Raw genomic sequence first — 13,024 nt, forward strand, 5'->3', positions numbered from 1 at the left:
TTCACGCCATTCTCCTGCCTCAGCCTCCCGAGTAGCTGGGACTACAGGCACCCACCACCACGCCTGGCTAATTTTTGTATTTTTAGTAGAGATGGGGTTTCACTGTGGTCTCGATCTCCTGACCTTGTGATCTGCCTGCCTCGGCCTCCCAAAGTACTGGGATTACAGGCATGAGCCACCATGCCCAGCCATACCTAGCATAATTTCTAACAGCCTGCGACTTCTTGGGAAAAACAGAAAAAAATGCCATTTGGAGGAACCTCTGTTTTCATCATGGAAACTCAAGAGATGTAAGCTTTTACATTGTGTTGTCTCATCTTTTTAGCTTTTGAGGGTACCAGTAATTAATTTGTATTTTGAGAAAATTTTTAACCTTGATATGTGTAATAGCTAGATTAAAGATATGCCTTCGGAGATAGCTAATGGCATTTGCTTCAAGCAAAGTGTACTCTTGAGCACGTAGAAGGTATAGAAAAATCCTGACTCCCCACTGAGGGATAAGATTCCTATGGGAGATGGGCTAATTACAGAGTAGGTTAACTGGCATTGGGTTGCTGATATGGTTTGGCTGTGTCCCCACCCAAATCTCATCTTGAAATGTAACTCCCACAATCCCCACGTGGGAGGAACCTGGTAGGAGGTGATTGAATTATGGGGGGGGGGGTCTTTCCTGTGCTGTTGTCATGATAATGAATGAGTCTTATGAGATCTGATGGTTTTAAAAATGAGAGTTTCCCTGCACAACCTCTCTCTGCGCCTGCTGCCATCCATGTAAGATGTGACTTGCTTCTCCTTGCCATCTTCTTTGATTGTGTGGCCTCTCCAGTCATGTGGAACTGTAAGTCCATTAAACCTCTTTCTTTTGTAAATTGCCCAGTGTGTGGTATGTCTTTATCAGCAGCATGAAAATGGACTAAATACAGTTGCCCACCAGCCTCAGGGGAATGTCCATACAGTGAAGTGCACTGTAAAAATATTGCACTGTCTCATCCCACAGTGTTTGCATCTTTTTGAAAACCCAGGATTTGGTGCAAAAATGGGATCCTTGATTTGGGGATATTTATTCTGCCTTCTAGCTATGCTTGTTTCTCGCATATGTAAATATTAGGTGCTAAAAGCTTCTGTGCTTTCTTAGCCCTGTTTCTTCCTGTGTTTCCTAAAGGCTCCAACCTAAAGCCTGAATTTAATTAAGACACAAGTTAAAAAGCCAAAATGCAACTCTCTGGTAATTAGTTGGCTATCTTAAAACCACTGTGTAAAACAAATTGATATCTTTAAGGAAATCTCTAAATGTAGGAGTGCCTGCCTGTGTACATTAGAAATTCTGATGCTACAATATTTACACCTAATGTCTTAACTCTGTGCTTTTAAAATAAAAATTTTATATCTCATTTCACCTAAGAGTTGTCCTTTTTGAAATGTAAATTTAGAGCTGCCCAGCTGACGACTGTTTAGGGAAGTGAACAAGTAATCAAGAGATTGAGAATGTAAAATGGGTAAAAAAAACTTTACAAACTCTCCAATAAGGACTGTTATAAATGAAGTGTCTTATAAACAGTAAGATCTGCTTCTGTCTGTGTGTCTGCTATGTCCATATGTTTATATGCGTATGTGATACGCATATAAACATGCGTATGTGTATACATATGTATGTAACATACATATGCGTATGTGATACGCATATGTTTATATGCGTATGTGATATTTCACTACCAAAATATATGAAAGAGTTTTAATTGGCTTAAAGAAAGAAAAATAAGTGCTTAAACTAAATATTTTATTTAAAAAAAACCCCAACTAACTCAAATGTCTTTTAGTTCATGTGACTTTTGCAATCTTTGGTAAATACACTTTTAAAATTATTGTTAAAATAAAATTGAAATATTTTCAGAATTTAGACATTTGGTTTGAATTAGGCAGGTCAGATACTGTCTTTCCTACATGTTTTAAGATCAGGAACTGCTTCTGTGACATTTTTGATAACTGTTTGACTTGTTTGTTTTAGAGCCATTAGATTCTAGGTAAGGCCTGGGGACATGTGGAGCTAGGCATGCCCGCTGGCTATGCTGGGAAGAATAAAACATTATCTGCAGTTCTGTCCTGGGCTCTGCACCTGGTACTTAATTAAAATTACCTACCTCCAATTTTTTCTTTTAACTAAAAGTAAGAGTTACTAAGAGTTACCATTCATACATAGCATATTAAAAGTATGATCGTATTTGGTGATATCAAGTGTTTTAAACTTTTGATATTTGGCAAAATTTTACAAATCAAAATTTCTTTTCAAAAAAAGTTATAAGAAAGCATGTCTTCTGGTTTTCAGAAAAGAAAGTAATTATATTTTAGAGGCTTTTAATAGTTAAAAGCACAATAGTTGTTTTTACCTTGATCCTTTTCAAAAAGCAGTTCATAATCAGCTATAAGAATTAAGTTACAGGAAGATAGGACAAAACTGAAGGTTTAAGCAAGTTGTAGAAGGTTTGTAGAAGATTAATCTTCTAAAAGAAACTTTGTGAGAAAGTTTACTAAAATTTAAATGGGATTATTTAGTTTTTCTATAAATTAAACATTAAAACCAAAAGCATACTGACACACAGCAGAATCTAGACCTCTATGATAGAATAATAGGGTTCTATTGGAGAACTAATCTACTCTTTAATTTAAAAAAAATAAAAGATTTGAAAGTTTTACAAAAATCTTATTGTATGGTCAAACTGGTTGGATTAATTTCTTTCTACAATTTTATTAAAAATTGGCTTTAATGTTAATAATTCATGAATAAAAAGGTAAATTTGTTTTTTTCTTTTATACAAGATTTTCATGCAATATTGAAAGATTTCTGTTTGCTTTTTGAGTGAACTGCAACAAAAAGGAAAGAAAAGAAGGGAGAGAGGAGGGACAAATGCAGTTGGCCTCCTTATGCTACCTTTATTTGGTCTTGTATTTTTTGTGGAAAGCTGAGTCTCCTATCAAAGGGTAAAGATTTTTGCCTTTAAAAAAATCTTGAGGTATCACACTTTGACCAAATAAATGAACTGTGATTCTCTTTGTTGATATCAAGTGTTTTAAACTTTTGATATTTGATATTTGCAAACTTTTTAAAATCAAAATTTCAGTTTCAAGTTCTAAATTTCAATGAAGTATTTTGAACTAATTAACTTTTTTTAGATGTTAGGTCCCCTGACATCCAAAAGAGATATAATTAGCTTATATAGTATGTTAAATAATACAGGAAGCACTGTCAAATATGAAATAATACTTAACTTTCTTTGGGTTATAGTTATATAAATGTATTATTAGTACATGTTCCAAAATTACATAAGATTTCTATATTTCTGATGTCTCAGTATGTATTATCAGTAATAGTTGTTATTATATTAGATTTTTGTGTGCCACAGAGATAATCAGTTTTCCTTGTCAATTGTGTCTTTGGCTATGGCTGTCCTAAGACTTTTTTCATTCGGAATAATTGTCTTACCTTGATCCTTTTTAAAAAGCAGTTTATAATCAGCTGTAACAATCTGACAGGTGGACTTGAATGCAGATTTCTTATAACTTTGGATATTGTGCCATTGGAATAGAGAGAAAAGCTTCCAGGACCCTCTTGGAGAGCTGATATGCTCATAAGGACTTCTGGCCCAATAATGAGCAGAACAAAACTTAATCTTACAAACTAAATTGATAGAAAACCAAAACAATCTTTTAGTAATTTTTTTTTGTTTGAAACATTACTGATTCTTTTTGTTTTGTTTTTCAGTCAATAAAACTTTTTTCATTTGAGTCATTTGCAGCTTTTAAATATTTAATTAAGTATCCTCTTGTGAGCAAAATTTAAAGCATATTTCTTTCTACCTGATTTCTTCTGATTTTGAAAACTTAGTATTCTTAATTGATAGCAATATAATTCTTTGCATAAATTTAAAGAGAATATGTTTTTCTTTGTAACAGAACACAGTTGGAGATACTGGTTATTTTACGAAGGCTTTGACGGAATGGCACACTTTCAGATATAAACAGACTGCTTTGAGGAATTGAGATTGACTTTATATAGCCAATAACAGCACCTTGGAAAGGGGGATCTTGTGTCTTCTCTATGCAAGTTCTTTACAGGGCTTCTGAACTAGTAAGTAAAGAGTGTCACTTTTTGGCAGGCCCAGAAATGCCAAGTTATCTTGGGACATAGAGAAGAGAGTAACTCACCCAATTCATACAGGTATCTGCAGACACAGATAAATCCTTTGCTGAACTCAAGGCTTTAAAAAGGTCTAATCTGATATTCCTTATGAAAAAAGTTCCAGCAAAGCCAATTTGAAAGAGAAACTATGTGGCAAATAATTATTCTTGATTCATTTTCTGCAAATAATCAGGCCATAAATAATAAGACTAAAACTTATTTTGCTAGTGAATTGGTCTTACTATAATTTGTGTTTAAGGGGTCTGTAGAGAGAAAAATTATGTTTCAGAAGAAAACTATGGTACACTTGTTATTAGATTCCAGTCTTGTTCATTGTTTTGAGTTATTATGTTCTACAATTTGGACTGAATCCTGAATTCTTCCCTGGCTATAAGTGTCCAAGCTAATGTTTTCAAAATTCTCTTCCACTTTTGTGACTTGGACTCAATTAAATTGCTACTACATTTTTCCTGAGGCCCTGCAAATTGAAGCTCACTCCTTGTGATACAGGTGAGACAAACTAGTTAGATTGCCACTGCCTTCTTCCTCTTTAACTAAAGATATTTTAATTCTAACATCTGATACTTCAACTGACTACCCTGCAGAATCTAAGGAAACTAATTTATAGATTGTTCCTAATGTTAATCTTTGTTTTTCTTCTGTTCCTATAGAAATGTCTCTTATTACATATCTTTTTTCCTGCATCATATATAAAGTCCTGGCTCATTTGCAATGACACTCTTGTAATGGTACATAGATGTTTAACTGAACTAATTTTCTCTTAGGACTAGAAGTCGACTAAAAAAGATGTGGGATGATATATTAAAATCTGCTCTTTTCTGTTGTCTTTCTAACAATCTCTGACACACATCTCTCGCTCTCTCCTAGGACCCTATATCTGATTGGTTCTCAGGGTTGTTCCCCTGGAACCCTCAATGCTTCAGATCAGTCTACAAGGACATATGAAGCTAGGACTTACACTTCTTTTTGTAGGGCTCAGTTTGCTGCTCACTTACTTGCTGTGCTAAAACCGTGAATGAGAGTACTAACATCTTTGTCATGCAAACCTTGGGCCCCCAATCAGACACCCATGAATACACAGATACCACTGCCAAATGGTTTCGCTCCTCTTACCTTGAAGCCAAACCCTACCCTAAATACGCCTCTCATCAGTGGGAAGAAGTTAGGGTGTATGTTGGCGTTTTCCCATCTCTGTAGCTCACAACTTGTGAATTTAGCATGCTCCAGCCTAAAAAGGGGATTGAAACTGCCTTTGCAAAAGTTATAACAGTGAGATCAATCTGACACATCTAATTTAATCTTGCTTCTAACCTCACATACTGTCCTTGCTCATTCCTGGGTAACTATTGGAGGCATTTAGTTTATAGTTTAATTTTAAAACAAACATGATAACAGTTCTTTTCTGAAACTAATCCTCCTCTAGCTCAGGGATTAAAAAGCCACCTTTGTAAAACTAATAAATTAGCCACCAGGTTAGAACTATGGTTCTGGAGTTATGTAGCCAGAGGTCACAAGATTTGTAAACTCCCCAGTTGTACCTATCGATAACATCACTATTGTAATCTGAGACTGGGTTGGGTGCGGTGGCTCATGCTTGTCATCCCAGCACTTTGGGAGGCCAAATCGGGTTGATCACCTGAGGTCCAGAGTTCGAGACCAGCCTGGCCAATATGGTGAAACCTCATCTTTACTAAAAAATACAAAAATTAGCCAGGTATGGTGGTGTGCGCTTGTAGTTCCAGCTACTAGGAAAGCTGAGGCATGAGAATTGCTTGAAGCTGGGAGGCAGAGGTTGCAGTGAGCCGAGACTGCCACTGCACTCCAGTCTGGGCAACAGAGCTAGCCTCTGCCTCTAAATAAATACATAAATAAATTTGAGACTGGTGTTTGACGTATCTTTTAGAACTTGCATTTTGATGGATTAGCTAGCGCCACCCAGACCAGTAACCCATACCAATAAATTGACTCAAGGTTGGGTATATTTGAGCATGCCTGTAATCCAAACACTTTGGGAAACTCGGGGGGAAGAATCACTTGAGCTCAGGAATTTGAGGTTACAGTGAGCTGTGCTGGGCCACAGAGTGAGACCCTGTCTGAAAAAATAGAAAACAAAAATCAAAAAAACAACCAACCTGCATTTTTCATTCATTAGTCCCCTGGCCACCATACTGTCCTTGAAAAATACTCGTTTCCAAATTCTCAGGGAGGTGGATTTGAGGAATACCTCCTATTCTTCTGGCTGACCCTGTGATTATTAATCTCTTTCTTTGCTACAACAGTATCCTTGCTATTCTCAGTGCATTGGCTTTTCTGGGCGGCAGGCAAGAAGAACCCACCAGGCTATAACATTACCACACAACTTCAAATACATCAAATGTTTAAAAATACTAGAAGACTGTTTCTATTTTCAATTATTTTCTGTTTTTAAACAAAACAGTAGTGAATTTAAGTCATTTGAAGGCCTGTGTCTTTCAGCTTACTGTAGCCACTTAAATTGTAATTTTAGACAAATCTTTACATACATGAACAAAAATTTAGTACTTCATTTTTTGTGATTCTATAATAACTTTTTGAGGGTCTGTAACAAATCTCTTCAGGTTTTTCTTTCCCAAAATATTTGATCATCTTTACATTAAAGGTAGCAACATTCCAGGGATAGAGTTTCTGAAAAAAAAAATGATATTCCCTACTGTTTGTGGTAGTATCCAAAAATATCAAAAGTTTGATTCTTTTTTAAAGAACATTCTATAATTGCTTCTTTTGTTCACTTCTGTATACACACACACACATGCACACACACAAACACACACCCATATAATAATATGCATTATGATCCAAGCTGGCTACTCTATTAAGGCTATTTGAAATTATGGTAATAATAAAAAGGTAATTTTACCCATACAAGAGAGAAATTGGAGAATGGTAACCATTCATATTGATTTTATCAACTTGATAGCATTTTGCCATTTTTCACATATTTATCAGCCTGCTAACTTTTAATTTCCTAGGGATTATAATATATTTGATGTGACTCTTACAGCAAGTATATTGCTAAGTCAAGATCATACAAATTACACTAAATATATACCATTCAGATATACTATTAAAATTTAGCTTACTATGTTTTAATGAATGTCTTTGGAAAAGGATGTCCACTTAATGTGTCTTAGAAAAAAATAGAGATATTATATAAAAGATTAAATTGAGTAGTATAGCTGAGGTGCCAAATTTAATATTATCACTAACATGTAAACAGTAATGTGTCTGAAGAAGTTAAAAATACTCTACCCCAAAATATATTTATTTGACATATTTTTAGATGGCTGCTCAGAGAACCTATAAATAGTAACCCTGCAAAATTATCTTTTGTGGGGATAATTTGCATCTATAGAGAATCTGTAGTGATGCTACCAGGCTTTCCCTGAGCCCTTCCCTTGCCTGGATCTGGGAAAGACTGACTGAGAATCTGACATCATTAAAGGTCTAAAAGAAACATTTACCATCTGTTCTCTTTGATGGTTACAACCTGTGAAATTTCATCTACATAACGAATCCATGTTTGCTAGCCAGGCCTCCTCTTCTCCCCATCTCATCAGCTGTTTAGCCACCATCGAAAGTCCTCGTTCTTTCTGTAAACTCGAGATGGTATATAAACTTCTTAATCACACTGTAATCACTCTATGGTTCCTCCATGAGAAAATTAATAAGTTTTTATGTCATGTCACTAATTAATCTTCCTTTTGTGAGTTGACTTTTTAGTGAACCTTAGGAGGAATGGGGAAAGCTTTCCCTTGGCCCCTGCACATCATTAGACTTATTTTAAAACATTAAGCCAGCATTTTATACAATTAGATTTTTTTTCAAAAAATTTTTCCATTTCTTACACATACAAATTAAATGGAAAATCAAATCCACTAACATTTACATATTGTCTTGGCCATTACCAAACCTCCTGCTAAAAGAAGTAGATTGCTATAACAGAAGAATATAGTGATACACTAGGATTTTGATAGTAGGGATGAGTAATGAAGGGATTTATTGATTGACCTTTAGTGTATTAATTTATCTTATTATCAATGAGAGTTGCAGAGTCAATCTTTTTGACTCCTCATTTCTTTAACATTAACATTCTATTAACTTTGAATCATATTTCTAATAGTATTTTACAAAAAGGAGAGAAGTTTATCACTTCTTATCATTCTTCAGTAATCATTATAAGGTTTAACACTCTTGCCCTTTTTTCTCATTCTCTCTGTCTTTCTCACTTTCCCTTTTTCTCCTCTGATTTGAAACATGTGAAACAAAAGTAATGTGATATTTTGCTGTGGTAAATAACTTCTCAATTGCAAATGCAAATATATATATAATTTATTTAATCTCTATATTATATCTGTGCAAGTTTATAAGATATTCTAGAAAATAGAAAGACTCAAAGGTTCATGAAGTCAATTTTGAATGTGTAGAATAAAGATTCTCAAACTTTGTTTTTTTGTTGTTGTTGTTGTTTTGTTTTTTGAGACGGAGTCTCGCTCTTTCGCCCAGGCTGGAGTGCAGTGGCGCGATCTCGGCTCACTGCAAGCTCCGCCTCCAGGGTTCACGCCATTCTCCTGCCTCAGCCTCCGGAGTAGCTGGGACTACAGGCGTCCGCCACCATGCCCAGCTAATTTTTTGTATTGTTTTTAGTAGAGACGCGGTTTCACCGTTGTTAGCCAGGATGGTCTTGATTTCCTGACCTGGTGATCCGCCTGCCTCGGCATCCCAAAGTGCTGAGATTACAGGCGTGAGCCACCACACCCGGCCAAGGTTCTCAAACTTTGAATATACAAGAATCATCTGGAGGAGTTATTTAAATACAAATTGCTTTGCAGTTACTGACTAAAAATATCAGGAGTGAGGTCAAAGAATTTGCTTTCTGAAAACTTTCCTGTTGTGCTAATGCTGCTAGGCTGGGGGAAATTTCAGATCTATTGTGTTAGAGATACAGCATTGTCTCTTAGCTCTAACTACATAATAGCTTAGGAAATACAATTGATAAGAGATGGAGATATTACTGACCCAATTCAGTGATGCACCAATAAGGGGTTCAAGACTGATTTTCCATTTTTCTTTTTATGTGAGGTAAAACATAAGCAAATAGACAGTGATCCATTTATTGTCTCAGCTCTAAATCCATCTTTGTTTGCTCTGTTTTTTGATATAGCAGCAGGACTTGTAAATCTTCCAGTCTTCCTTCCTTCAGTGCAGGAACCATGGATTCTTATGCAGGAAGCCTAGCAGCATTACTCCTGTGGCCTTCAGAGACAGTTCCAGTAGCACTTTCTGGCTCCCCTGTCTACCTGGCAGCTGCTTCCAAAGCTGTTCCAACCACAGTCTTAGGGAGCTTTTTCCCAATCACCAAGCAATCTTACTGAGTGTCTTCTTCTCTGGACTAGATCCCACTTGCCCAAAGTCTCTGGCAAGGTCTAGGCCACTGGCAGGTTTTGTGTTCTAGCAGTGTCTATTTTTCATTGAAGATTGAATTTCAGCCTGGCCAGTTGGAAGTAGGCGTCTTCTCCCAAGTAATTAGTACCAATTTTGTCCATGTTCCTCAGCCTAGAATATTATTTGCTTTATTGAACTTGCTTCTTCTGGTCCTATCAGAATTTTATTTTACCATTTTTAGTAGATAACCATCTTTTGTTTGTTAACAATTCATGTACAATATTATTAAATTTTCCTCTTCAATTAACTAGAGCTATTTATATTTCCTGATATATACTGATACATTAAGTAAAAACCTCATTTTTTACTTAAAAAAAAACTTGTCTATTCTTGTTTCACCAGTGAACCTCCTTGCTAAGAGTCTACTGAGTGTGTAATAAGTGAGAAAGAATAGACTAAGCACAGTTTAGTAAATACTTATTTTTAAATAATAGTTTAGAAAGCAAACATAAACACAACTTCAAAATCTGTTGATGTTTGAGTAAAGTTCTTGAGTACTTGGGGGTCTTGCATGAGGTATCTGAAAATTGTATCTACTTTTGATGGGGCAAATAAGATATTAGCTCTCTTTTCCAAATCAATCTTTTTATAGTCAGCTTTGTACTGAGCCTCTGCAAACCACATTTCTTATTAGTGGGCTCCTTTTGGGCTCCACCACCACAGGGTGCTCCAGAGAGACGCTAAAGCTGTGGAAAAAAAATGAACTTGGCCTTTCGTGTTTTGTTCCTCTGTGCATCTGATGTGATTCCTACCTCCTTCTTTCCTTTGAGCATCACACGCATCTTCATCCTAGCAGCACCATTTCCTTCTCATACATTTTCACCCCATCACCTGCTGCTCACCAACCCCATCACACTCAGAAACAGCAGCTTGCTCAATGGAGGTCTAGATCCCAGCCCAAGAAGATGTCAACATCACAGACAGACACCAACAGCCAAGCAACACCTCCTCCTCAGAGCCTTGAGTTTCAGCTCTGTGGGGCCCTTTGTCAAACATTAAATTTTAACAGGAATATCCTCTTTCATTTGTTCTGCAAAGCCTAAGAGTAGTAGCTGTCTTCTTCAATATTTTTTTCTTCGTATGATAACTTAATGATTTATTTATTTACTGTCTCTTAACTGGTTAACAACTTTATATTAGATTAGCAATTTCTCATATGGAAATTTTTTTCTGTTCAAAGAACTGGTCTGGTTTGTCTTTTATGAGTGAACTTTTTTTTTTGAACAAGAGTCTCGCTCTGTCTCCCAGACTGGAGTGAAATGGCGCGATCTCAGCTCACTGCAACCTCCGCCTCCCAGGTTCAATCGATTATCCTTCCTCAGCCTCCTGGTAGCAGGGATTATAAGCACCTGCCAGCGGCCAGGCGCAGTGGCTCACACCTGTAATCCCAGCACTTTGGGAGGCCAAGGAGGGAGGATCACTTGCAGACAGGAGTTCCCAACCAGCCTGACCAAAATGGCGAAACCTCATCTCTAGTAAAAGTGAATGAACTTCTGTTGTGACTTTTTTTACTCCAGTAGTTCAGTGGGCAGGAGTGTTAACAGCTCTTTTACTCCCACCACCTGCAGCTCAGCGAGCAGGAGCATTACAGCTCTTTTGTTCCTGCTGTTTGGTGAGTTCTGGTTTCTTGTCCCCCAACCAAAAGGAATAAAGTACATGGGCACCAGAGAGGGATACGGCAGAGTAGAATTTATTGTGCATAAGAAAAGCTCTTGACAGTGAGAAAGGACCTGATAGTGGGTAGCCATCTGTGAGGCTAAGTCGGGGGTTTCTACGTGCTTAGAATGGGGGCGTGTGTGCTGATTTGTTTATGGGTAAACTTGGAAAAGGCACCATTTGATTGGTGAAAAGGCATCATTCAGAAAGAACCAATCAAGGAAGAGTGGGTAAAACGGATACAGAAGTTCTCACTCTGGTCCGTGAATTCTATCCAAAACTGGTAGCTCAGTTTTCAGGCTTTAGACTGTCCTTGCCTTGAAGGTTGAATTTCATCAGGGACCCATACCTGTCTGTTTAGGAATTTGTCTGTTTTCTGTCACTATCACTTTGACAATAACAGAAATTGGTACTTGGAGTCATCCCAAGAAACAGAATCTGAAATATAAAGTGTTGAGTTGGGTTTGCTTTTGTCCTCCTGCTTGACCATAGAGCTAATGCCCTTGCAAATTGGAAACTGGATATTAGTAATCGGTGACATGCAGTAGTTTTATGACTAATTCAGCATCTCTCTTCATCTATGTGTAAATCATATAGGTTTTTCAGAATAACTGTAAATTATTGTAAATTTAGGTAGAGGCTCTAGTACCAGATGTAATTCCCTGGTAACTAATATTCACCTATTTACCCGGCAAACACTTTTTTCTTCATAAAATTTCACAGGAACCACCATAACTGGTTTACCTGGCACAGTCGTCAGTATGCTTTCACTGTTTTGCCTCAGATGTACATCATTTATCCTACTCCCTGTCATGTCATAATTTGGAAAAATCTTGAAATTATCCCACAAAATTACACTGGATAATTTTATTGATGATATATATTAACTAGAATAAAGAAGTACACAGTGCAAAAACTTTAGGTGCCATTGTATGTTGGATGCCATACTAGCTCTCCTACATTGAGAGGTTAACCTAGTGATTGTTTGGAGTCTACAAACCCAGTAATGTTTCTAGGAGTCCAATTATCTAAATCTATAATTGGAGTGATCCCCTCTCCAGTGAAAGATAAGTCACTACATCTTGAACTACCCAAGAGTCCCAAAGAATCAGTGCTTGATGAGCCATTATGTATTTCAGAGGCAACATATAACACAGTAAATGTACTAATTAAACCCGCATATCATCAAATAACTCATAAGGCTGCCAATTTTGAATGGGGATCAGAGAAAGAAAAATGCTTGTGAAATAATATGTTATTTATTTAGTCATATTATTCTGTCTAATAATGCTTTTAATCATATAATTAATTTCATGGCAGAAAATATGCAGCAGTGGGCTCACATCTGTGGGATTTGCTTACCATTATGCTTTCACTGGGAAGCAGCTGAACTAACAGATCCATGGAATGTCCTACTGAAGACCTAATTATGGCACTCATTGGTAAAAAAGACCTTGAGAACACAGGATTCAATCTTACAGAATTTCGTATACACTTGAAACAGCAGCCAGTAAATGACACTGTATCTTTTACAGCCAGAACGTAGAAGTATTAGAAAAAAAGGTATGTAAGTAAAAATGGCTTCTTTCACCATTAAACCCAATAATAAAATAATAGAAATTTGCCTTCCACAACTTTCAGTTCTGCTGGTTTAGATGTCATAGGTTACTAGAGAAGATTTCATGAAAGGAA

The sequence above is a fragment of the Gorilla gorilla genome, chromosome 3 (genome assembly GCF_029281585.2).
Source record: "Gorilla gorilla gorilla isolate KB3781 chromosome 3, NHGRI_mGorGor1-v2.1_pri, whole genome shotgun sequence".
In the NCBI taxonomy this organism is placed as follows: Eukaryota; Metazoa; Chordata; class Mammalia; order Primates; family Hominidae; genus Gorilla; species Gorilla gorilla.